The sequence below is a fragment of the Eufriesea mexicana genome, unplaced genomic scaffold, assembly GCF_001483705.2.
Source record: "Eufriesea mexicana isolate 0111107269 unplaced genomic scaffold, ASM148370v2 scaffold395, whole genome shotgun sequence".
Taxonomy (NCBI): Eukaryota; Metazoa; Arthropoda; class Insecta; order Hymenoptera; family Apidae; genus Eufriesea; species Eufriesea mexicana.
Genome location: NW_016908583.1, coordinates 1,158,521 through 1,186,049, shown reverse-complemented (window position 1 = coordinate 1,186,049; position 27,529 = coordinate 1,158,521). Strand labels below are relative to the sequence as shown.

The following is a 27,529-nucleotide window of genomic DNA, read 5'->3' as shown; positions in this document are numbered from 1 at the left end:
TATTGACGATGCACGTGGATTTGTCCCTCCAGAATCTACTTTTCGCAGTTTAATTAGGATTTTTGGATACTTTATCTTTGGTAAGTTTATCTATAGATTTAGATTTCTGCACAATTGGAAAAGTTATCTGAGGTTCATTTTCTATCGTTTAAATTATTCGGTAGTATATTTAATCTGGAGACCTGTATAGAAATATCTAACTATTTTCTTAAATTTTACTCTGGTGAATATCTCTGGAACCCTTTGGTTCCTTGATTCTCGTTGACATAAGTTGCAATATATAATATTAGCAAAAAGTAGGAATTGGCTGCCCTAGAATTTGACATTTTAAAAAATGGAAGAAACTTATTAAACACAAAGCGTTAATTTCAATTTTTAATCATTTCATTTCACACGGTTATTTATATTTTTCCCAACATTAACATTAAAAATGATCAATGTTCTAGGAATATCTATTTTCTCGTATTTTGTTTCGCGAAATTAATCCTCATTCGCAATTCTAACCTAAATTCGGCATCTCGGCGTTGCAATGGAACTTCGTAAAGTACCAGGGAAATTAAAATACATCGTCAAACTACCGAATTTCCGACTAGGCCATAAATCATCCAACTAAGAGATAGGTCTCCTATATAGGTGCTCTCATACGCGCCGACTACCTCCGCGACATCTCGCGGACCTAACCCGAAGCAACGACGCCTCGATCTCGGCCAAAAATGGGACAATAAAAGGGCCGTAAACGCCGCGGCGATTTATCGTTTCCCCCAAAACAGTCGGCGATATTCTCCGGGTAGATGCACATTTTTTTCGCTTTTCCTCTCACCGTGCTTCGAATTATTGTTTCGCCGGGATTCGGCGTGGCCGAAGCGGCGGAGAGAAAACAGGCCGCCCCCATCCGTGCTGGTTACACGAAACGCCGCTCTGGGTCGAGATTAAAGTTCGAATTGAACTGGAACTACTTGCCGGGGATCGGTTCGAATTGGGGTTAATTAAGGATTAAGAGTAAGGAGGCTTTCGTGCCGCGGATACGAAACAGCGCGCGCAATCGAAAGCCACAGATAACCGCGCGCAGCGCCGCCACCGGCAGCACCGGAAATGTCACACGCGGGATCGAAGAAGCGACTTCGATCGCGGGATTTGGTTATTCGAGCTCCATTTCTGTCGAGTTTCTGTATTCCCTTAGGAACGATAGAACGTTCTCGGGTGAATGAATTTTTAAGAATTTATCGACAAATTTGAATAGTGGGAGTTAAGGGAAGAGAAAAGGAAGAATTGTTCCAAGAGATAGAAACTTCATCGTCGCGTTGTTTATATTTGGGTACTGAAGATGGAATGTAGGGACTATAATCGTATTTGATATAGTAATAGATTTATTTTTATCCACCATGTTCTGTATCTTGTATTTTATATTCTATGGCCTACGCTCCGTATTCTAAACTATATATTCTAAGGATTGCGCTCTGTACTCTATGTTTCGTATATTTTATATTCTATATTTCATATTCTACATTCCATTACGCTACATTTTGTATCGCACATTTCTCACGTTCTATTCCACATTCTACATTTCATCCTGTCTTCCGTCACGCCTCACAAAATGCTCACTTAACATCATCGGATCACGGATAACCACGACAATGCGACACAATCCCATAAATACCTTAACACGTCGTATCTGCAGATAAAACCGCCAGCATCCCCATCCCCGTTCTAAAATCGTCCACGTCCCTTCGCACAGAAGCCCCAATTCCGCGACACAATGGCCAAACGAATCCAAAGCAGAGGAGCCTTCCGTTCGTTCGGATGGCCCCTAAGTCACTCCGAGCTACCGTCGACAAAAGTACAATAATACCCGCGACGAGCAGGCCATCTGTCATTCTTGGAAACAATAACTTGGGCCGCAAGCTTATCAAGAATCACCCGACCGAGGCACTATCCTGTCTTTTCTTCCTGCACACCGCGAGCCCATCGCACGAATTCCGCTGGAATTCGAACGCGTGGCGACCTCGTGGTTCGTAGCCAATCCCCATTCTCGTCGCGGAATCAAACTGTCCTGACGTTTGCATTGAGAGGCCAGGCCCTTGGCGGGAACAATGCGTGCTAATTACCGACCCGCAATTATGGCTGGCTCTCGGCAAAGAGGAGCACCGGCCTCTACACGCGAAGCAGAAGCAGGAGCAGGAGCCGAAGGCTAAGATGGAAGTTTGTTCGAGTGTAACGAGGGTCGCAGTTTTGAAAAGGGAGCTGGGGGTCGTAAAGATGGCGCAACTTCCGTGGATGGTGGCACGATGAAAGAATTACAGGGACATAAGGGACCAGCGAAGAAGAGAGAGGCTAGAAGCTCGGCTGTCGTTTGAGAAATTGGAAATAGCAATGGCGATGCAGTTAAAGCTGCTGCTTCGAATTTATCGCTTACCTTTGCCGTTGTTCGATAATTTCGAACCCCTTTATGGCTCCAGACATTGACCATTTCATCCTGTTTAGAAAAATAACCACCGATAACCGCTGCCTACTCTGAGCCCGGTTCACTTCTCAGAAATCGTGTCTCGAATTTCCTTCTATTTTTCCTTTTATTTTTTTACAAGTCTCTCGTTTGCATAGGTCGTTGAACGTTGGCTTTCTTGGACGGGAAGAGAGAACTGGGTTTCTGGGCTAGTCGGTGAGCGAATAATCGTTGAGGAAGAGTTCAAAATATTGTCGAAATATTTTAAGCTCGCGTCAATGGAGAATAGTCGATGAAAATGTTCGAGTCGTTGATTGAAATCTTAGAAATCTCCAGGATCGATTAGATTAAATTGTTTCTTGATCATTGATCGCTATTAGGCTCTCCGAAATATGCAATTAGGAGGGATTAAGATGGAGTATCAGGAGATAAGGTGTCTGAAGCAGGACGTGAGGAATTGTCGTTATCAGGTACTCCAGTTTGGTCAAACGTTAAAATTCTTCAGTTCTGATGCTGTCAGTGAGGAATAATGCGCGGAGATTACCAAGTCGTCGATTAAAGCTTAGGAAGTTTCTAGAATAAAAGGGTAAGGGTGTCAACCTAGCACATGTCTGTATCTCTGATTCGTCTAGCTATTAGGCTCGTCGGTGCTCCCAGTTAGGGAGAATTATAATGGAGAATCGAGAAATCGGAAGTCGCTGTTAGGTATTCCAAGTGTTTCCAATTGTACATCGGCAGATGTATTTCTCGGCTCAACAATCGCCACGTCGCTACCTCATTCGCGTATCCTACGTCTACCAAGCACCTACAATCGGAATTCCTAATTGATCCTCGGAATCGATAACCGAATAGAGGGCATATTCTAAATTGAAAGTTATCGCTATCGAAAGCCCCGTCTGTAACATCCCAATAGCAACAGTAGTTCCCGAATCCGAGATCCGAGCTACCAAATTTACGAACTTCGAGATCGCTGTCGCCTTCGCCTATACCAAACCTCCAAGTTCACAGACATTTCTTGCTGTGTGCTCCACTTCGAATATCTTCGCCATCAGGAATCCCTCAATTCGGATATCACTGCTATTGTCACGCGATTCACCACCGTCGTGCCTTTTATCTCTGAGATCCTACTCACCGGATCCTCGTACCCTATTCTCTGTCAGAAAATAAGGGAAGATCGATTGCATGGTATGATCGTTGATCCCTGTGCTTTTTGTCTGCTTCGAGTTTAGATCTTTCAAGTTAGATCGGGTTGTGATCACCTACGTGTCATGAACCTTGTCATCCATGTTAGAAAGTTTGAGAAAGTCATGATAAGATCATGTCAGTTCATTTAAAGAACGATTGCTATGATAGGTCTCCTTTCGTTTAGACCTGTTCATCGATAGCTAATCCCTTAACTAGTCACCTGACCTGTTATGATATATGCAGTGCTAACACCAGGTCTATCTAGCTTCACCGAAGACGACGTAGCTTCTTCTACCAAAGTATCAAACATCTACCATAAACCCAGGCTACCCCTAGGCCTACCTAACTCGTTATTGGATCAACAGACAATAGTGCTTGCACATTCCCCTCTCGCGAATTCTTATCTCAACACTCCCCTCTGCACTCTCGAACCCGCCAATCCTCTTCCTCCATCGAGATCCCAAAGACCACCTCTGAATCCCCATGTCAGTCCATTTACAGAACGATTGCAATGATAAGTCTCGTTTCTTTTTGTCCAGTCTGCTTCATCATCAGCTGATCTCTTAACCGGTCACCTAACCTGTCATGATATATGCAGTGCTAACACCAGGTTTATCAGAAGGATCGATCTAACTTGACTAAAGACCACGTGGCTTCTTCTACCAAAATACCAAACATTTACCATAAACCCAGGGGCTATCTCTAGGCCTACCTAACTCGTTATTGGTTCAACGGACAATAGTGCTTGTACATTCCCCTCTCACGAATTCGCAGGTCAACACTTCCTCTGCACTCTCAGACCCACCAATCCTCTTGACCACCTCTGGATCCCCGAGTCCTAACCATTCACCACGGTCCACAAACCGGAACATAGCCACCACAGATCGGCCGCCAATGTCGACTCTGTTCCACCTTAAATTCGAATTTCGACCAAAAATCGCCGGTCATTATTCTCGCCAGGTAACCATCGTGTTCCTCATCGTGGCTAGTTTATTTCTCCACGTATTTTCGTCCACCATCCTCGCTGGTAGCAAACTACTCGCGTGACGTCATCTCTAACTCGCGTGTATAAAGACAGAGAGAGAGCGAGAGCAAAGAGGAGAGAGAAAGAGAGAGAGAGGGAGAGAAAGAGAGAGAAGGAGAGACCTGCTATACGCCGCTATCACGAAAGAGAATAAATAGCGCGGTCATGTACAGGGATAAGGATGGCGGTGTGCACGGAGGAGAATACCAGAAGGGATTTAGCGAAGTCCGGCCATAAAGAGTAAATTACGATGTCGGTCTCGCTTCACAGTTTTACGCGCCGCCGTTGTCCTCGTGCATTCTCTCTTCTTTGCTATTGTGAGCCCGCTGCCACTTTCTGACGTTGTCCAGGGGTCAGACAGGTCAGCTGGGCCTGGCTCTAGGTTATCGCTTTATGTTCGGCTTGTGTTAGCCTCGCAGCTCCATGGATATCACCTGGTCATCCTTTTTGTCGTTGTTCGATTCTTCTTTTTTCGTTCTTTTGTCTGCTGCCTTGTTTCCGGCATTTGCCGCTGTTCCTTGCTCCCCTTCGATCTTTATATATCGCGTTTATCTTTCAAACGTTGTTTAGAGCGACTGGAGACAGAGGCTAGAGAGGAGTCTCTGGAAGATTTTTCTGAAAATATCCTGTGAAAGTTTTCCAGGAGTTCGAAATCTCTGTAGACGTATATATTAGGAAAATTTAGTAAATTATTTTGAAATGCAGGGTTTCTCATGGTCGTGTAGACTTCGTGGTCCAACGTGGCTACAGCGAATTTTTTAGTCCATAGAAAAATATTTATGGAAATCGATATTTTTGCTTAAAATATTCTTCCCTCTTAAAAAATAATCATAATGAATAAGATAAAATTAATTGGTTATTTTATAATTTCATTTACATCGATTAAATATTTATTGAATAATTTACATTTCTAATTTGGACGAGTTTTTACTCTGCATTAAATCACGAAATACCTCGAAAAAGATGGAATTATCGATAAATTAGTATCCTATCGTGATTTCCAAAACGAAATTAACCTTTCGGGGCTGAATACCACGATATAGTAGAAAATTTCTTTATTTTTCGAAGCGAGAGCTGCTTGAATTATAGCGAAGAATAATTTTAGCATTTTCGTCGTTGCTATTAATATTCTTTAATTCAGAAACTTTCCTACAATTTATTATTTTCAATTGTTCATTAATCACCCCGTGTATCGTTCTCCTCCTTTCTCGTTTTGCAAAGTGTTAACCTGAGTGTGTAACGAAAACGAGGTATCGTCGCGATTTGCACATCAGCGACTTAACATCCGTACACGATTGCTCATAAATAACCGAAACGTAATTTATCAGTCTGGTAGAGCAGCTGCACGGCGAACTCGTCTTGAGATCCCCTCGAAAGAGCGGGATTAATTGTCCACGCGATGCATTGTCCCGAGAAGTCTCGCTATTCAAAAAAGCTACTCGCGGACTAACGGTGGTTTGAAGTGGTTGAAAATCCCGCGAATACTTTTAGTGGTAATTTTCCGGCGCCAATTAGGTTCACGTTAAATAACGTCGCGTGCCTATTCAGCCGGAACAAAGTGGACAGGCCGGGCACATTGTGCAGAAATGACAGACATCCGCGAACAAACCGCGGATGTATAGGAACTCGTGTAACAAAAGCGCCAACGATTATAATATCAGCGTTGTAAATAATGAACACCGGGCAAACGCAAATCCCGCTATTGTCTGGCTGCTACATGCGCGTTTAATCACCAGAAATGTTCGGTGAAACCAAAAATCCGCATAAACGATCGTTCCGCCATTTTGTCGCGACCATATCGAGGGAAAATTGCGAATAAATCACGAAATACGTTTAAAAATGCTGAAACCGGCGAGGAATCGGGGAAATTATTATTACGAAATCGATCCGCGATATTTACCTAGCGGTGTTCTCATGGGGAAATTCTTATGGGTAATCGAATTTTTGATATTCGTAATTCCCGCCAAATTATTGGTTAATCAGAGAAGAATCCCATTTCGCGTCGCGAAAATAAGAGACGAAATTATGGATAAATTTGGAAATTTTTTCGAAAACGATATGGTTCCTCCGGTTGTAATTTATTATACTTTTTCATGCTAAATTAAATGGCGCATCGCGTCAAATTAGCATCGATTATTAACTCGAAACCATTTTCGGCGGGAAATTTGATTTTACTGAAAATCTGCAAAACAAATTGGAAGCTTCGACTTATCGATATATCTATAATATTATATGACTTCATAAATTCATAGTCATTGTCATTTTCGATGCATATTCATCGCTCCGGTTGCTCTAAATTTTAATTCATCGCTGCCATATTTTTTTCTACGAAAATAATTTATAACTAGATTATTTTATATATAACTATGCTCTATATAATTCGTAACTATAATTAAATTAATACTCTTAAACTTTTTGCTGAATTTGTAATTAAACTAATGAAAATGAACTAATTTATTACTTCCGTATATATATTATATATTTTTGCACGTTCTTATCTCTGTCTCAAAGACTCGCAAACTCGACCCAAAGTACCGGCAAACTTATAAACTCGAAACACGTCTAGCCGTGAAGAATAATCCCGAGAAACTTCCCTCTCTGACTGCTCGGCACATCCGGAAAATTATCCCGACTAAATTTACCTGTGTCGCGCGAGCGAAGGGATTTTTCGCTGGCGGATATAAAATCGAATTACAAAATGATAGAAAAAATGAGTTTCCCGTGGAGAGACCAATATTCCGGTAGATCGAACGGTTTTTAATTAAGGGCCTGGGAACAAAGCAAACGAACGGGACAATGTTCGCCGAAGTTTCCGAAGGGGAAACTAGAAACGCACGATTGTCAAAGAGAATAAACGCTTCGATAATCCCGCAAACGTAATTAAATCGTAATATACAGTTTCCAGATGAGTCATTCCACGTTCGCGCAGTCTCTTGACATTATTCTTGCTAGTCTCGAATTTTATCTGTCGCCCTCTCCGTGAAATAAATTCCTCCGTCTGTTTTATCGCGTGTCACGCCGCCATTCTTTCGACGGCTGTTCCTGACCGACGGAAATATAAACAATTTTACGTTCTGCCTCGCTCCTCCTTTTCCCTATTTTCTCCCCTTTTTATCTATTTTCTTTGTCCCGCTATTTTCAACCTGCTCTCTTTTCTCTTTTCCGCGGTGCATGTATATGCACGTGTATATAGTTGTACATGGAACGTCACGAGTCTCCATAGAGGTACCGTATCCGCGAATTCAAGCGTATCACGAAGCTTGATCCCGAGTGAGTTACCTCCACCGCCTTTTATACACACTGTACGCGCCTGGCTGAAGCTGGAAGCGACAGAAAAAAGCTGCCACATTTGCATAGGTAGGAGGCCGATCATGCGCGACCCACTTCCCTGACCAACACTTCGTTAGCCGTTACGCGAATCGCGCTACCCTCTTGGCTCCACCTGCTAATGCTGCCCGTCGGGACGTGCTTCAGGATTCACGGCTGCGAGTCGAAACCGAACAATTTGCGAGTTCCGACACTGATCCGGGAGTTCGACCTGATAGCTTCCCCGCTGAATGAGATTCGATCGTGACGCTGTAATATTTGAAGGGAGAAAGAGAACGAGAGAGAGAAAGGTGGAGAAATGCAGTGGAAGAATGAAAGGGAGTTTTATTCTGGGTCTGTGAGGATAGATTGTATAGGGAAGAGTAGATATGGACTGGTCTATTTTGCTGTGACGTGTGAATGATCACTTGCTGAGTGGAAGAATGGAGAAGATGCGTTGTTCCAGATCTGTGAGGATAGATTCTGTAGGAAATGGTAGATATAAGCGGGTCTATTCTACTGTGACGTGTCGATGATCACTTGGTGAGTGGGAGAATGGGCAAGGTGCGTTGTTCTAGGTTTGCAAGGATAGATCGTGTGGAAAAGGGAAGATACAAGGTGGACAATTCCTCTGTGATCTGTCAGTGATCAATAGATAATTGGAAAAATGGGGGAGGTGTCTCATTCTAGGTCAATGAGGATAAATTATTAGAAAGGGTAGATTGGAACTGGTCAATTCCTCTGTGACGTGTCAGGGATTACTTAGTAAGTGGAAGAATAGAGGAGGTATCTTATTCTAGGTCTGTGGGCATAAATTATTAGAAAGAGTAAATTGGAACTGGTCAATTCCTCTGTGACGTGTCGGTGATCACTTGGTGAGTGGGAGAATGGGCAAGTTGCGTTGTTCTAGGTTTGCAAAGATAGATCGTGTGGAAAAGGGAAGATACAAGGTAGACGATTCCTCTGTGATCTGTCAGTGATCAATAGATAAGTGACAAAGTAGAGAAGGTGTCTTATTCTCTTAGATCGTGTGGAAAAGGGAAGATACAAGGTGGACAATTCCTCTGTGATCTGTCAGTGATCAATCGATAAGTGACAAAGTAGAGAAGGTGTCTTATTCTAGGTCTGTGAGGATAAATTATATAGAAAGGATAGATTGGAACTGGTCAATTCCTCTGTGACGTGTCAGAGATTACTTGATAAGTGGAAGAATGGAGAAGCTGTGTTGTTCCAGGTCTGTGAAGATAGATTGCGAAGAAGAGGGAAAATTCTATCTGCGCTATTCCTCTGAGACCTGTCAGTGATCAATTGATAAATAGAAAAATGGAGAAGGTGTCGTACTCTAGATCTGCTGTGAAGCTTTACTCTGTAGAAAATGGTAGATGTAAACGGGTCTCTTCCACTGTGACATGTCACTGATCATTTGGTAAGTGAAAGAATGAAAAGATAGGAAAGATAGGAACTGTTCTCCTCTGCTGTGTCCTATCGCTGATCAACCATTAAGGACTTGGTAAATCGTGTCAGAATGCCAAGAAACCCAGTGAGCTTCCTCATCGTGTCTTTCTGTTTACTCAAAATCATCACACTCGACTCTCTATTTAGACAACTGAATTAAATGCAAACAATGGTTAATTATATAAAATCGTAAATCATCGAGTGACTAAATTAACCGTAATTGGCAGCTAAATGAACGACTGTGTGGACTGTAAGGCCAACAAGTGGTTGCAGTGACGGTCTCGCGCACAAATCACGATGACCCCGGTGACTATAAACTACAAAACTAATCAAGTATAGATTCGTGGTATATAAAAACATGTTAAACGATTGTCCAACTGTATTTCCAATTAACAATTGCTTTTACAAAAATTCCATGCGACGTTCAGAAGATTATCAGTTTCTTCCAAGCATCCAATGATCAACTGTGCACAGACCTAATCATCCACGCAGACAATCTGCCGCAACAGTGCATACGAAACTGTATTTTCCTGGACTCTCTAAATCGCTGGTCGGAGAAACAATTTTAGCCGCGGGACAGAATTGCAACGGCCTGTATAACTCACGTGGAAACGAAGGATAACAAGGAACTTCCTGGAAATCGTATTTTGAGCGCGGAGTAGGCAAAACGAATTAGCAGAAAGCGGCCACGGCGTGGCATTTGCATATCTCTGGCACGGTTCGCGTGTCGTGGCCGCGATCCGAGAAGACGAGGGACTTCCGGTTCGCGCTGCATCCACGGCTTATCTTCCTCTACTACCGGCGCAGGAATTCGTGAAAGGAGACTGCCAATCCTGCAGACGCGAGGATTTTTCTCGTAGAGGCATCGAGGAGAATCATATCCCATCGAATCTCTCTTCCGTGCTCGGAGTAATTCTCTCCCCTTTCTTCCTCTTCCTCGTGAACATGAAGAGCCTCTAAATTTTTATTAGCTTCGGCCGGAATATTCGACAGTTTTGTATAATTGCAGGAATCCTTGGATTAGATTCCCTTGCTTTTGCGTCCAGTCGATCGGGAATGTAAGATTTAACGAAAGAAATGGAGAAATTCGAAAATGCTATCGAGAGCTCGTGGCATTCTTCTTGCTCCCCCCGAGGATGGAAAATTCGATGTAGGAACATTGGTCTGTACTCCTTTGAAAGACACCATGGTACTTTCTACGTTCTTAGGACATTTGGTAACTCGTTTCCTCTCGTCTTCTCATTTTAACAGGTCTCACAGCGACTGAATTTTGGTTGCTACGAGAAAATTAATATTTGGAGGAAGGTACGTTAAAACCTTCTGTTTTGGACGATAATGCATAGTAGTTTTTAATCCAATTAAATTCTAATAATCCTGATAATTCGTAATAATTCATCCCGTGTCCTGAAATTCTAATAATTCGCAAATTTATTCGTCAAAAAACATATACAGTGAAATCGTAACCTAATTCATGAATATTCAGAACGTTAATACTTTAGAAAACATATCCACTGTAATTGTAGCCTTAATATATGTACATATAGTAACATCAGGGTCCAAAAATATTACATGAGTATTATGCTAATGTATAATGATGTTGAAAATGATTAAACTGGACAGCCGGTTAACCGATTTATTTTTGGTTTACGTTATAAATAATATAAAGAAACACACTTATTTATTTATCAATAATTATAACCATGGAAATAGAAAATACAAGCTTAAGAAATTTATTTATCCCAAAAAATCTATTTTTAAGGAATTAATTAATAAATCCGATTAAATAACTGATTAAATAGTTTCGAATGTAATCGATGACATCCCAGTTAATAGTTGAAATAACAATTAATACGAAAGAGTAATATTCATTCGTAATCTCGTAAAATCTTTCTCCCCTCGATCTAATTTCTACCCCATATCGAGATATCGAAGAAGACCGCCCTAATTCCCACCCCATTTCGAAATATCAAGCAAACCGACTCCAAGGTTTTCACCGGAACATGAATTCTCTAGGACAACGTACTAACTGCAACACGAGAACATAAGAAACTACGATGCAGCTTATTTCCATGACCGCGCTATGCGTTCAGAAGCGAAAACATGGCGTCGTATCTCCCGAGTAATGCCCGGCCGCGTACGTGAAACCGGAAGACGCGGAGGATGGGAACCGGAAGGGAGAAAACGTCGCGAAATTCTACGAACTACCTTTTGCTCGATTTTTCCGTAAGAAAAATCGGTCGAAAACACTCCACTATAGCTAAGAATGGAAACGAAAAAACGCGCGAAATTCAAACGGAAGAATTACTTACACGGACAAATCGCAATTTTGAAAACTTTATAAATCATATCCCATAAGTGTGTAAAAGTTAATTAGATCTAACCGACAATTATTAGATTTCTCTTCTCTAATTTTTAGTCCTTTTTCTTCTCTTCAATTTTCTTTTTTTTCATTTTTTCCTTTTCTGTTTAACCGCATTAAATAATTCGAGGTAGTTCCGCGAGAAATTTAATTTAATCAAAGATGAACGCAATATTTGCCGTCATTTTTGTTAACGTTGCTCATAAAAATATCTACTGCGGAGAATTTAAATTAATTTCGATTATGAATGTAAAATTACAAATAAATGTTTCGGGTTTTCGCGAAAAATGTCGAAGTTATTCGACGAGTAACCGCACGATGAGGAATTTTAATGATTTCCGTATAATGCATTGTCGATTTTTGAAAGAAATGCATTCGTGTATAGAACGAGGGGTGGATGAAACGAGATTAATCAAATTTTGATCGTAACGTCTGCATTTCCGGGATGATTCGCGTTTTCTGCCGGGTTAATTGGACGTGTTCTTGAAATATTAATCGCGGAATTAATTCCCGTAGAACGGGTAGCTTCTTCCGCAGCACAATTTTCCGAGTGCAGAAGCGTCGAATTGTTTAAATAAACGCTTCTTCGGTTACAGAATCGCAATGTGATATTTTTATAAAGTATTCCGGGGCACGACAGCGTGCACATTTACTTCGCTCGCTGTATATCATGCCGGGATAAAAGTTTCCGTTGTTTATTGCTGAAAAATACGGCTGGTTCGTAGTCTCGGCGTGGAAAAAGAGAGAGAGAGAAAAAGGGAAACGATGAGAAAGGAAGAATTAGTAAAATGTGGTTATAGTTGGAGGATTTCCATGATCCATGCGAAACGTCGTACTTTTTCGATGCAGCGCGGCCATTATTCACGGTGTATTGGAGATCTTACGTCGTCCATGACGAATGAATTATTCATTTTTGTTCCACCGATGGTAGTACATCGAGTCGGGGACTGATTAAAACGAATCGGGTTCTTCGGAGTAATTAAAAATGTTAAATCTACTGGTACGATTTGCATAGCGAAGCAAGAGAATCAAAGAGTGAGTAATGAAACTGGTTGTGGGTTACATAAGTTGCAATTAGGTAATCAGTAGCCTCTATGGTGCAGCTAATCTTCATGGAAATGTTTTTAGGATTGTTTAACCTTTGTCTTTCCATGTGGTTCTGGATTTCTGTTCGATCCGGATCTAAATATAGATCTGGACCTAGATTTGGACCTAGACCTGAAACTAGACTTGGATCTAGATCTGAACCTAGACCTGGACTTTTACTTAGACCTAGACCTGGCCCTGGACTTGGACCTAGATCTGAACCTGAACCTACACCTGGACCTGGACCTCTGTCTAGACCTAGACTTGAACCTAGACCTAGACCTAGACCTGGTCCTAGACTTGGACTTAGACCTGGACCTATATCTGATCTTGAAAATTTAGGTTTTAATTTCTATCTAGCACTACGTCTAGTTTCTATAATTGAACTTGGATTCGTATTTGGATTCAAAAAAAGAACTCCGCAGCATTTCCTTCCCCATTTACGAAATAGGCTTGGATTTCATTTCGTGATGTTACAACCACCTTCATTCGCAGTTACAACGCCGGTAAGAGTCGATCGGCATTACAAATCCCAGACCGGGACACGAAATCTCGTTTTACAATATTCCAACAGGCGCTACAATATTCGTTCAAAGGTCGAAGCAGCGCAAGGTGTCGCTAATAGCTCGTTCGCCGATGCAAATTGCTGTTCTTGCATCGCATTATGATCTAGTCAATAATTCAGATCCCAGGACGCCTAGGATCTGAAACGTTCCTCTGTTTTTCTTCCTATTGTTTTCCACCAGATCCGTAAATAATTCAAGCACATAGACGTCCTTCGGCATCCTTGAGGAACTTACGGTACCTGTTAACGATACCATGTAATAATAAGCACCCCGACATTACCATTCCGTCGATATATTCAAATTGCCGTTAATTTTCCCGCTATAGATCCGACTACTTTCGGATTCACCTACACTTCCCGCGAAATCTCGAAGTTGCTCCCCTATCTCCGGCATAGAGGCGTCGCGACGCCAATGCAAGAATATCTGAAATTCATGAATCTATCGGCAACGAGACGTGCCGGTTTAAAATTCCAATCATATTCAAAATAAATAATCAAATATGCATTTTATCGATTCGTCCCCTGTTCGTTTATTTGATTTGCGTTTACGTAAGTTTAATTGAAAATGACATAATTGGAACGAAACTGGTCTAAGAATCCATTCTCCAACTATGCGATACGATTTATAATTTTATGTCTCAAAAATGGCGATGTACAGGTGCATCTATTACTCCGTTACCTTCGACGCACTGCAAGACCCTAGACCAAAACAGGTTACATAGTTACGATACCAATTGATGCAGTAACATCCATGTTCACTGGAACATTCTACTCAAATAGAGACTTAATTAATGCATCAAGTAACAGACACGGATCGATGCAGTAACATCCAGGGACGTTTCGTCAATGTCATCCACAGGTGGCGTACTCGTTGTGGCGCTCTGATCTTCCATCGAGACCACTACCAGGTCGTCCTAGTGACTCTACACCAGTGATTTTTGATAGAATCAATCCCACATCTCGAATATCTGTGTAACCTCTTATCACGGCCAACCTGGAGTCACAGAAATAAACGTGGTGCATTATTTTCATCAGAGTCGTCACCAAATTGATATAATTATTGCGATACTGCGATTTCTCGTCAGGTTCGTCACTCCAGGTCATGGTAATGACCGTGATGCTACGAATTTTCGCAAAGATCGTCGTGATACCATAATCTTACATCATAACCATCGCAGCAGTACCCAAACTTCCATCAGAATCACCTCGGATTCGCGGTCACCATAACACCGATCTTCCATCACGATCATCGGCAAGTCACAGAAGAACTCACAATCCTATATCTTTCAACACATCGTCAACCAATCGCAAGAATCCTCACAGTCCCCCGATCTACCCCTCTCCTAACAGACACCGAATCGTGAGTAGCCATCGTATACCGCGCTACCCTAATCGTGCGTTCAGATTCCACTCTCCTCAACTCCTCTATCAACTCTTTCATCCGAGCACCAGAAAATGGCGGTATCGCGGAGTGCACCGTAACCCAAGCTTCCCTCACGAGCTCAACTTATCTCGCACTCGGCAACGATCAAAGCAGCCAAGCAACCACGAACGAACAATGCCTTTCCATCAACGCTAGCGCGAAAAAGCTCGGATCGACGTAGTCCCTAAGCACGGCGGGTGGCTCGTTAAGCATCGGAATTATCAGATAATTAATATGCAACTCCGCCACCCCTTCACCCAATCCCGTCGACGTCCCTTACGCGGGAACCTTCCCTATTCGCTCCGGTAAACCGAGTCAATACATAACGCAATTACCCGACAAGTGGATGGAGGATGCCTCTGGCGGTGCATCAACGGGCCCGTTAACGCACCCCTGCGCGTGCACGTGCACATGCACGTCGCTGTAACCGGCGTGCAGCGTGCAGCTGCGCGTGCACGCACACCTGCGGGACCCGGATCGTCTCGAGTATGGACAAGGGGTAAGATCGATGAATGGCGTTGTTCGAGTTGAGAATTTGATGGACCTGCTGATAGCTAGTTTATTTGCTAGACCTATAGATCGTACACGACGTATGCTGCTTTCTTTCTTCCCCTTTTGGGAGCCAGAATTAAATTTCTGATGTGGTTAATGCCTTCGTGAATAGGATTTTTGAAGGATTTTGTGTTTCGGGGACAATTTGTATTCAACGCTGCTTTTGTTTCCTTATTTCGATTAAACCAGGAAAATATTTAATCCATTCAGATTCCTCTCGCATTTCTCTATGCATTTGGGACTGAACCGTTTGACGTTGGCTAAGGTGCCGTAGGTAAATGAGCTGAAGGGACACGGCACTAGGTAGGGTGATAATTTCTGGGTAACTCGGTTAGGTAGAGCTATTGCAATGTGTCCTTTGGGGATGTATTTAATTGGGATTACCGTTGATTGAAAGATACGTGGGTGTTGAGTCCTGATAAACGTTCGTGATAACAGTAAACACGTATATTTAGCGATCTATCTGTGTGATTTTACAAGAAATAAATACTTTCTCCAGACTTAATCTGAATAATATTTCATTCTCACTCGCGAAGGCAGACTCTCGATACTCACGCTGCAACGACGAGTTCTTCGTTCTTCCTCGATTATTTATCATTCGTTTCAACGTGCAGAAAATTCGAATTCTTTTTACCCAATTCTGTCATGGATGGAACAGGTATATATATAGTGGTTAACTAAAATTAAATACTACTTCGGTGTATAATTTTTCATAATTAAATCGTAGTGCAAGGGGTTAATGTAGAGTCTCGTGTAGAGACTCTTTGACCTAAGTAATTTAAAAAATGTCCGACATCTAAAATAAACGTAGAATACGAGATTAAATTACGCTCCACCCTCTTTTCTTCTCTTCCTTCGTTTCCAAGATAAAATTTAATTTACACCCCGATCTTTCCCTCCGAAATTCCCAACTGCGGCGTTACTCGCGTAATTAACAAAGGCGCATTATCGAGACGAACTCATTATGTCTCCGTAAAATTTCGTCGGTCGGGGGTCAACCCTTGAAAGTGGACGGGGTAGAAAACACAGGGACGCGATCGCTGAATGGATACACTCTGGTGGAGGATTTAATGAAGAATCGTTCGGAGTTCGTTGTTCGGCTTGGTTTTTTCAAGCACGCAATTAGAGTAATTGAGAGGTCTCTTGTTGTTGTTTCCGTTTGGCGGAACTTCGACTCCCCCATGGAAATGTTTGCTTTACCCGGCTTCCAAAGGGGCCACAGTGTCACGTGAACTCTCACGTTCCCGTGAAAACCAACTATCGATCCTCTTTCGCCAATTTTATTCTACTTTATTCCGCGATCATTCCGCGACAAGATCGATGACGGAGATTCGACGGAGGATTAGAAAGAGTTATCACTGTCGAATATTTAATAGCCAGACTCGCGGTTTTCTATACCGCAACAGGTGAAACCTACCCTTATTCTCGCCCACGATTCAATCACTCGCTGAATTCTTCATTGTCAGAATTCGCTTTCTATTCCACTGTATTCATTTTAAATAACCTTTTTAGTTAGCAAGAGTGAGAAATAATTTTCTCGAAATAAACAAATCACAATGAATATCGAATATCTAAATTCTTCTGCTCATCTGTATTCCAAAGAATATTTCTTTTAAACAAAGAAATTGCGACAAACATCAACAAACTACATTTGTTACATTCGAACCACCTAATATCCATATTCCATTACACAAAATCCTCCATATGAGTTTCCATTTTATACCACAGAAGGGGGTAAGAATAAGAAATAATTTTTCTGGTGATATAAATTGCAAGAAAATCGGTACTCTAAATTCGTCATACTCTAAGCACCTAATTTCCATATTCCGTTAAAAAATAAAAGAATGAGAAAAAGGTGAACAAGTACCCTTCACGCGTTTCCATTTTTTACTGGGAAGGAAATAAATAATTGTTCGAGAGGAAAGAAGCTACGACAAACATCGACCGAGCACGTGCCGATGCGACGACACGGTTAATTTTACCGATTCCGAGTAGATACCTTCTCGCGCAATGTTCCGGATGATAGATGCGCGTATTTAAGCGAGAGAATACGGAAACGTATGCCGGCCGAGTAAGGTACCGCTTTATGGACGATTATTGATTTCGCGGGATACGGTATCGAAAGCCCATAAAAACGGATTTACGGGTGCCGCGGATATAATGGCTGTGGGGGTGGTTCCGTGGCGGGGTTAAATCGTGCGTCCCGCGCTGCTATGTTCGCGAAACGACTACGTTCTGCAAAAAAGCCTCGACACACCGCGAGTCGTTTGCTCTCGCCGATTGTTCGCCGAATGGCCGGCTACCGCAGGGGCGGTCCCGGCAAATGGGAAGAGGAAGTGACGAAAGGATGGACGTTGAACGAACGACGATCGCGATGATCGACGATATTACGTCTCGAGTGCTGTTTTTAACGGACTCGTCTGGGTCCGAGCGAGGATCGTTCGTGGATTTGTCGCGTCGATTATCGAGAAGGAAGTCGCATTTGTCGAAGAACGAGCGACGATAAGTCTGTGGTGGTAGTGGTTGTCATAGAATGCGCGGTATGAGTGTGAGGAATGTTTGTGTGAACAGAGAGTCGCGAAAAAACAATCAGTAGGTGAATGACAGTCATTACAAATAGATATTGTGTGTGAGAGAGTCCTCGAGAGATTATATCGCAGTTAGAAGCGAATTTATTTTACGAGATTTAGTTATAATTTATGTTGTGGTGTTATTCTGTTCAATAAATATTCTTATTAGTTTATCTATTTACTCGCGAAGTCTGTGGCAAGATTTGGCAGCGTATTTTCGCTATGTATCGTAGTAATTATATATGTTATTTAAGTAAGATTTTACATAGAACTGATTGGTTAAACAATGATAGAAATAAAAAGAAAAGATGACTCAAGACAATTTTAAACAATTGTTCTCGCGCCTTCTTTCGACCTGTCACTACTAAGCTTGACACGACACTGCCTTCTTTAACATTAAGCGTACCGGTATTTTACACGCACCTATTCTTACAATATAGGGTGAAACGGAAAGCGAGAAATTGAACAGTCAGGTAATATGAGAATTTACAGAACGTCAGAGGAGCGAAAGAAATAACAATGAATGTACAATTTATAAAGTAAATTTTGAAAGGAGTCATTTCACCCCACTTGGTACGTTTCGTGTTAAAGGATCGTCCCTTGCTTTCTCTAATTTTCGTCTAAATTACTGCAGTATCGTATTTTTCTCTTGCCCATTTAGGGTCCTCAAGCTTACAGTATTTTCTAACGAAAAAATTTTATTCTTCCTTTCCGACTTATTTTTAGATGTTGAATCAATTTATGCTCGATGGTGCCACCCTACGTATAATTACGCTTCTGCGTGAATAAAAATCAGTATTAATTTCGTCAAAAGCAACTATATACGTATTCGGTCCTCAACTGAAGACTTCATGACAAAAACTACCCCCTCGAATTTTCCCTTTTTAAAAATTTCGTCTTCCTGCACTCGTACATGATATAGTCATTCGATTTCGACATAGCTCTCCGTGTACTTCCGTTTTCGAAAATCAAATTCTCCAATCTTTTTCTACTTAATTTCACACATGTAATTTTATTTGATACAACGATCAACCGTGACGCGATTCGACACTCTGCTGTGTAATTTTCAATTCGCTTCGATTTTAACTTCGAAAGCTCGCTATTCCCTTAACGGCACAGCTCCATAGTCTGCCTCCATAGTCTTTGGATAATCATTTTTCTTGCAAACTTCCATCATGGTACTTTGTATTATCAAGTTCCTTAGGCCGTTCGTTGACCACGTTACCTCGTCAACGAGAAAGCCAGTGGCCCGAAGTAGAAACACAAGTTGATTATGTATTCAGGATACTTCCATCCCTGTACCCGCGTTTTCCACGTAGCCTCGTTTCTAATTAAACGAACTTCCACGCTCCTCCTCTCCTCTCTCTCTCCTCTTTCCTATTTACTACGTAATTTTCCTGTAACGCGTTCCTTCCCGCACCGGCCTCCATTTTCAACGACAGAGGAGCTCAAGATCCGGCCGAAATTTGGCGAAAAAATTTTCTCGACTGTCGCAGTGGTACAGCTCGATGATTGCTCGGCCAATTTTTCATTCGTTCTACATGTATCCGCTGTCGACGTGTATTTTTCGCCTGCGTCATTGATCGAACGCGTTTTTCTCCCCCTCTCTTCTCTTTTCTCGCGTAAAAAAAAAAAAAAAAAAAAAAAAGGAAGGGAAAAAGGAAAAATCCAACTTGTCGTTCGAAGAATTCGAACGGAAAATACATTTTGTTAATAACAAATTTTTCGGCGAAACGAAATTTCGCGCGCTGGTCGTCGGGCTTGTGCGCTTTCCGCGAAACGATCGGTACTTTCATTAAAAACATTCCTTTCGTTATCCAGATTTTTTTCTGTCTTTTATATAATCGCGTTATTGAAAGCTCCCGCGTCGGAATTTCCGGCTGCAACGCGGATTTCCGGCTGCAGCCGCTTTTAGAACAACCGAGCGTAAACGACGGTCCGAAAATGAATCACTATTTGAAAAATTTAATTAAAAGTCGATTACTCGTATTCTACTACGAAACGCGAATTATATTTCCCGGCAGCCGGCGCGTTACCATTTTTCGATTTCTCTCAAATATTTGTCTATATTTTCGTATTACCGTACGATCGTATATCAAATGACGAAATAAATAACGTCGTTTTCGTATTCTCGTTCACGTTTCGAAGAAAGACCTTATTTATTTCGTCATCTGATATTAACATACGTGAACAATTTCCAGAATAAATTGCAATTTTTAAAAATTTTAATACATATCGATCACGCTGTCTCTGATCGGCTATGTTTTACACGAGTAATGCTTTCTAATAAATTAATTTTTCAATCGTTTCATTCTTTCTCGTTAGCATGATTTTTTTAATTCATCACAGACGTTTCGTTTTCTTTGGAATTATTTTTTTTACCTTTATGTGTTATTATATAATCGCCACACAACCATTTGCTATTATCTACGACTCGATACGAAAAGTCCAATCGATTAACACGATTTACTTTTATTTACTCTTTTAACACTAGAACTACCAATCTTAAACTTGTGTTTAAATAAACCATACATACACGATTATGATTCGAATGAAATACTAGAAATAAACGAGTGTACGCGATAATGCTTGAATCTCAATAAAAGTCACCAGAAATTCTCTCATAAACACCTGTATAGTTTTCCCAATTTCAAAAATAAAAAATCACACGTCGTTTTCACGGGTTTAGTAGTTCTAGTGTTAACTAGGTATATACTAGTGACATTTTAAAACCGGATTAAGGCGACCCACTTAGACATTCCATTAAATTGTCTAGACTCCGTATTATCTGCCTCGAGTATTTTCCTCTGGCCAAAAAGCACGGTATTTGTGATTATAAAAAGTTCCTAGATCCATAAACACGCGCCAATCAGTTCCCAGAATTTCAACATTTCCCCAAAAATTCTCGAAATTCGGTTTCGCGAATGTTCCGCAAGAAACACTGGAAATCTCGGTTACCTGTACACCCTGTCCTTCGAAACCTAAGGTTACTCCACTAATTTCCAAGTTTTTGGGAATTTAACCGAATTTGCTCGGCACTGCAATGACGTCCCGCGCCGTCGAAGACGTTCTAGACAAGCTATCGGCTCCTCGGATTCATAATGCATCGCACGTGCATCGAGTCAATCCGATTACACGGCTGGACGGAGTTAAACACGCTTCTCAGCCCACGGCTCGAATGACGTTTACGCATGGTCGCGCCTCGGCTTATGGGGAATCGTGTCACCATCGTACTTCCCGTTCTTTCTTTCCGCTAATCCTCCAATCGGATTACGCGTTAGTTACCCGACACACCGATACCTTTCGATCTTGTGTATCGAACCTCTTGAACTGCAGTAGTAGTGCCCACTTTAGCGTCCGATCTTTTGCACACTGAGGGGGCCTCTATATATTCTATATCTAAGAATGAGTATCTATTCTGAAACTACGTCGTCACGTTGTCCTTATGCGAGACAGATAACCTTTACAATAATATGACATCTTTGACGATAATATGAAAACCCTTGGCATCCCTTTTGATCGATGAGCGAGTGAAGAAGGGATGCGTTTCCATCCTGGGCCTGCTAGCAGAGTCTCTTCGGTAAGCCTACCTAGCAGGCCCGTGCCTCTGACATGGGAATACTATCGACACGTCGGAAACCTATATTTATTTGAAAGCGGAAGGTTCACCAACCACTTATGAGAAACCTCGAACCTCGTTAAATCCCCCTAACTTCGCGGTGAACCTGTGACTAGTCGCCACACCCACTTTAACATCCGTTACTGTCTCCACCGAATTTTCCAAATGAGACCTCCACGAATCTCAAACGTTTCCCCTATAAATACCCTTAAATATCCCTATATATTCCTAAAAGAGGTATTTCCTTTCAGAGTCGTGTCAACTTCTGCGTATCTCGGTCAGTTTCATCGAACTAGCCAAGAACTAGGCATCATGGTGAGTATCATCCTTCCGGAAGAGGGACCAGGGTTGTCCTGTTATCCTGGACACGACGAGGCCATGCTGAGAGAAACCTGTCTTCTGTTCCTTTTCTTTCTCTCTCTTTCCCGGGAAATTCGATGCCAGGGGTGTTCAAGCTCCTCTATGCGAAATCGCCCAAGCCTGACAGCTTTCGCGAGCTTCCACGGGACAAGAAAATAGAAATCCTACAGCTGTGGTGCAAGGATGAAATTTCGAAACGGTGGTCGTCCCATCTTCGCGCGGAATCTGAATTTCGGGTTGTCGTGGTTGCTGAAAACGGTGAGATGCTTCGTTCGTGGATTAAGTCGACACTGGTCTCGCGATGCGCGACGAATTCGTAGCAAGCATCTCGAAAACGGAGTCGGGAAATGTTATACATTTTGGTGGAGTTGAGAATCGGGTATCATCGATGGTGGTGCACGGTTTCGGGATATAGGGTTCGCCGTTTTGATAAATTTGACTTATTATTTCGCGATTTGTTATCACGCGGTTTCTACTTTCTGTTCCAGGTCAAAGGTGGCAGTCAGAGCTTTTGGTTCTACAGCGGAATCCGTGGAACAGTGGTAGTATCTACCTAACAGGAGATCAGGATAGCGAGGGTGAAAATGTATCAGGTATGTTTCAGCTATCTTAGATAGGCCGCTTTCTTAAACCTGGCTAGTCAAAACGGAAATGACAATTCAGTATTTGAAACACTTCTTTTATACAATTGTAGGAATGAAACGAGTGCGGCCCTGAGAGAATGCTAAGAGTGTTTGCGACATAGGACGAAAGTTACCGCGAGCAAGAGGATCGATTGTGAGGGATATTTGTAACAGAGTCGAGTGCAATCAAGGATCGAAAGTTTAGAAATACATCTTGAATATTTGAAGTACCTGGCTCATGGAGGACAAGGTTGCGTGAGAAATGCGTGATCCAGGAGGAGATCTTGAGTATGAAAGAAGACGGAGTATAGAGAATTAAATAAGGGTGCAAGGATGCGAGCGAGTCAGTTGTTGTCAGTGTGTCAGATTGAGTGTCATAACAGAATATCAGAGAGTTGTAAGAGAGTTTGAGAGACAGTGTTAGCGAGTAGAGTTAGCCTTTGCGTATTTGTTATATATGAAATGTACCATTAATTAATTATTAGCGATACTGTTCGAGTATATATATTTTTCGTGGCTCCCCAGCCATCTCTCTATTATTATCATAATTTCCTCCGCTCTGCGTAATGAATAGATGACGAATTATTTCAGTCGATCACTTTGATATCAAAGAACAGTAAATAGGATTGTACGGATCTTTAAAGATTCCGCACATCTAGTGATCAGAACAGGACTTCTTAAGCAAGACTAGTTAGACTTAAACGCAGAAAAGTCCATTTTCGCAACTTCCTACCATTTCGCACATCTTACGTTCACATTATCAGTAGCCGATAGTCGTTAGGGGAATAGGAGACTGTTCGATCAGAACATTCATACCGTGAAGCGTTCGCCTGTCTTGCACCATCGACTATCCCACGACTGTGTCTGGGCGTGTAACAGGGCCGAGGGGAACTTCATAAAGGGTCGACGCGTTGAAAAGGGCTCGTACGACGTGTCGCATCGAGGACGTTGGTTCGCCAAGGAAGCCGGCCCTTCAGAACGCTTTGTTAATGGCGCACCGCGAGATCATTAAACTGATTGCCGCGCCGCGGAAATCACTCTGGGAATCGTGGGCTGGGTTTTTACGCGTTAATACTACTGTGACGGCGGTGTAGAACGAGGAGTGAATGCGTGAGAGAAGGAAAGAAGAAGAAGAGAATGGGAGGCGTTTCTGTCTACATCAGTCCTATGAGACTGATCAAGTCAGGCTACTCTAACAGGCCCGTGCATTAGATGTAGGATATTTTAGTAGCAAGCCAGGAGAAAGTAGAGGTTCACTGTCAATGAATACTCTTTCGAGAAACCTCAGATTCTTTCGAATTCCTTTGGTGGTGATTGTAGTAGGGTGGTCGCTGCACTACCATCCATGTCTCCTATAATGATTAAACGCAGCCATCCCGGTGAATACTAAACGTTAAGTCACGACACCCTATTCCTTTTCTTTCTTTACATGTGGGAAATCTCCCGAAGATACTCCAGTCCCTTAGGGGAAGGGGATGGGGTTCTGTGGAACTTTTACTCACTGAAACCCCCACACAGTAATCTTCTCCTCCCTACAATGAGGGAGCACAGGGAACTCGAAATGTACACAGCCAGTACTCCCTTGCAAATTCAATGAATTTTGAAACTCGAATTTTTAGACTTCTACGCTGTTATTCGTGTTAAAATATTCGAAGAAAAATCGTACCTGGACCCACCCGATTACGAGTCTCGACTCTACTCGTTCAGCCATTATATCTGTTCAGTCACGACACGTCAGCCTTGACCCCTATGATACCTACGAGACCAGAATGCGTTGCTTCATTTTAGCGTACAACCACGGTGCATCTTTGCCTTTGATCACTGAGTAACTTTAAGCAACAGTAGTATCGAGAGGGTTTAGCAACGTGGCGTTACGCGAGTGGGCGTTAAAGATGAAGAAGGGAAATATATCTAGACTCGAACACCCTCGCTGATCAATTCCATCCACGTTCACCGCGGGAACGTAAGTACGTTCGAACGCTTATGGCGAATATTTATGAAAGTACACATCCGCGCAGTGTCCATAACGGATGCAGAATTTTACGAGAAGGCAGGGTGTCGTAAAAACCAGACGGAATCCTTCGCGACACGGAAGGACGGACGCCGGGCTAATGTAGAACGCGCGTCACGCTTTAGTACATGGAGTTTAGCAATGCGTCGCTGCAACGTAGCGACGTCGAACATTAAACTGCATCGTGAGCAAGCCAGTTCATCCTGCCGAGGTAGTTTATCGTTGCAGGATTTCCTCCTTTCGTCGTTTGCCCGCCGCAGCCTAATGGGAAACATTTACTCCGAAGGGCTAGGCTAAACCGCCTCTGAGCCGACATTCAGCCATTTTAGAGGATAGATCCCCGTGGAAGATCAATACTCGTATAACCCCGTTGTTGAGTTGTTTAAGCTTGTTTAGAGTGATAAACAAGTACATCGAGATAGGTGAAAGGCTCTATTTTAAAGCAGCTTTGATAGAACGATCTATTTGGTGTCCCAAAATTCACGCAAAGAACGACAGAAGACACAGATTTTTAATTAATAATTGTAAATATTGCTCAACAATGAAGACGCATTGTTATTCCATGTAGCGTTCCTGTTTTGATAACTCCGAACTGTCAACTGTCACGCTATTTTTGTCTTTTTTTCGTGAGCAACACTTTATCACACAAATGGTGAAAATTCAAATCCTTTGTGAATTCTGGAACACCCTATATATATACTATATGTACATAGTTTGAGATGGAAGTGTTTCCGAATGTTCTTCCACCTTGAACAATTATAGTTGAGGATTATAAACTGAAATAACACATTGTTATTTGTAGATAATTTTATTTCACTGCTCTGGTACACAAGAAAGCTCTGTTTTATTTTTGTACTGCTATAACATATATTAGAAGATAGGAAGGTAATCAGAAGGGAAGAGAAAGTCTTAGGACCTGGTTTACACTGTTAAGTGAAATTATATTATACGAGATACTTGTCTGGAACGTCATATTTGTATAAACAGATGGTTAAGCGAGTACTGTGCGTTCGAGAAAAGAAGGTGAGGATGTAAACACGCTATGCCTTCTTTTCTCGAACGCACAGTACTTACTTTCGCAAAAGCATTGATCGATGAGCATCCCTCGGGTGTCGAGTGAGGGGTGGTCACCGCAGTTTCGAATTTATTTTCGTTCGATTTCATAAAATTTACTATGCGCTGTTACGCGATAACGCACAGTACTTACTTTCGCAAAAGCATTGATCGATGAGCATCCCTCGGGTGTCGAGTGAGGAGCGGTCACCGCAGTTTCGAATTTATTTTCGTTCGATTTCATAAAATTTGCTATGCGCTGTTACACGAAACCACATTGAACTCGAAATTTAAAGTAAAGCACAAAATTTGATTTTCTTCGGAGCATCGAGCTTTCGCGATGATAAACTGGACGCGATCAATTTAAAAAAGGTATCTCCGGAGAGTTGATTCTTCCTTTGAAAAATGATGTATGAGTATGTACGTACGAGCGCAAAAAATGTTCAATATATCGGCGTTTCCCTCTCGTCCAGACGACCCTTCGGGCGACACGAAAATATCACTCGAAAATTCAACCGCAAGCGCGCGACTTTCTCGTTTAACCGGTAACCACCGGAAGGGAACGGTCTGCTGCGTTGCAAGTGAATCTTTTAGCCTGTCGAATGCGAAATCGTAGCTAGACAGCTGCCCCTAGAGTCCCTTCCGATATATTTCATTCCTATCTATATTTCAACCTAGAGGTCATTTCTTGCATAGCTATCGGTGACCTTCAGCCCAACACTTTCAATGTCAGGTATAAAATTATTACGCAAGCGTGACAAGGATCAACAGACAATAAAAATATATGAAGGTCGCTTTAAGGTCACTGAAATAATTTTATATTTTAGTAAAATCAAAATCAGATTGATTGGAATTTATTTATTTAGAAATTCTTCGAATTCTGTGCGAAATATAATATTAGTCACGTGGTTAGTTATAATCATAAGATTTGACATGAAGAATCGGTGACAAGTTAGTCTTGTCATTGTAGTATAATGGGTTAACCATGAACTATGTAAAAATTTCTAAGCATATCAGATGAGAAAAGAATAGAAGAGTGGAGAATGATGGGATAATTCAAACTCCGTATCCCCTTACAGCGACTTCCGTTTCTGCGTGGGGAAATCTGATCGGCATCAGCTCCTTATAACGCCGGAAAAACGCTGATCCCTGGACACACAGCGTCCGGTTAACGATGCAACTCTGTCCGGCCAGAGGTAAATTGAAATTGGACTCAGTGACGTGAATTATTATAATCTCGGGGTCGTTTGGAGCCCCCGCGGCCATTTTTCCCGGACTCTCTTCTTTCGCAGCGTCGGTGTATAAAATTCAGAGGCAACATTTCCATTTGCGTCCCACGATCATCGCTTGTGTTGCATACGTTGATCAAAAGTTATGCGAACGTTTCAGGTCTACACGGTGCGAAACGGAACGTTTCACCGCTTAATTTTTCGCCAGACTGTTACGAACGTCGCTTCTCTTTCTCCCGTCGTGAATCACGACAGGGATAACGCACGATCTTCGTAATCTTGATGTATGATACCTCTAATTATCACGGTCGATAATTTTTTTCCTTTTTCTTTTTTGTGGTTCCTATAAAAAATTCAAACATTTAAAAATCTAGACATTTAATAATTCTCCATCTCTTCCTTTTACCGAGAAATCGAATAATTTATATAATCTCTGAATCGATGCTGATACGCAGATACTTTATCTAATGGTACTGTATAATTCTACTTTACCGATCAGTGAAAGTAGAACGTCGGGGATATAAAGCCGATTAACATTGTCGGTAAAGTGGTACTACAGGTCAATTTCGATCTTATTCGTTAGATGGGAGCAATGGTCATAGTCATTCTTCTAATTCCAGGCAGTTTATCTGTCACTTTAATAGCGTGCGATAAATACGAAGACAACGC

At 42.0% G+C, this 27,529-nt stretch overlaps 1 long non-coding RNA gene across 1 annotated transcript in view; it reads left to right on the top strand.

Annotated features, from left to right (window-relative positions):
• LOC108545332 (uncharacterized) overlaps window positions 1-22,979 on the top strand; it is a 52,584-nt gene extending 29,605 nt beyond the window's left edge. Inside the window, exons 2-3 of the long non-coding RNA XR_001890079.1 lie at window positions 22,433-22,537; window positions 22,639-22,979. This is a non-coding gene — a long non-coding RNA (uncharacterized LOC108545332). The remainder of the gene's footprint in view (window positions 1-22,432; window positions 22,538-22,638) is intronic.
• The last annotated feature ends 4,550 nt before the right edge of the window (window positions 22,980-27,529 follow it).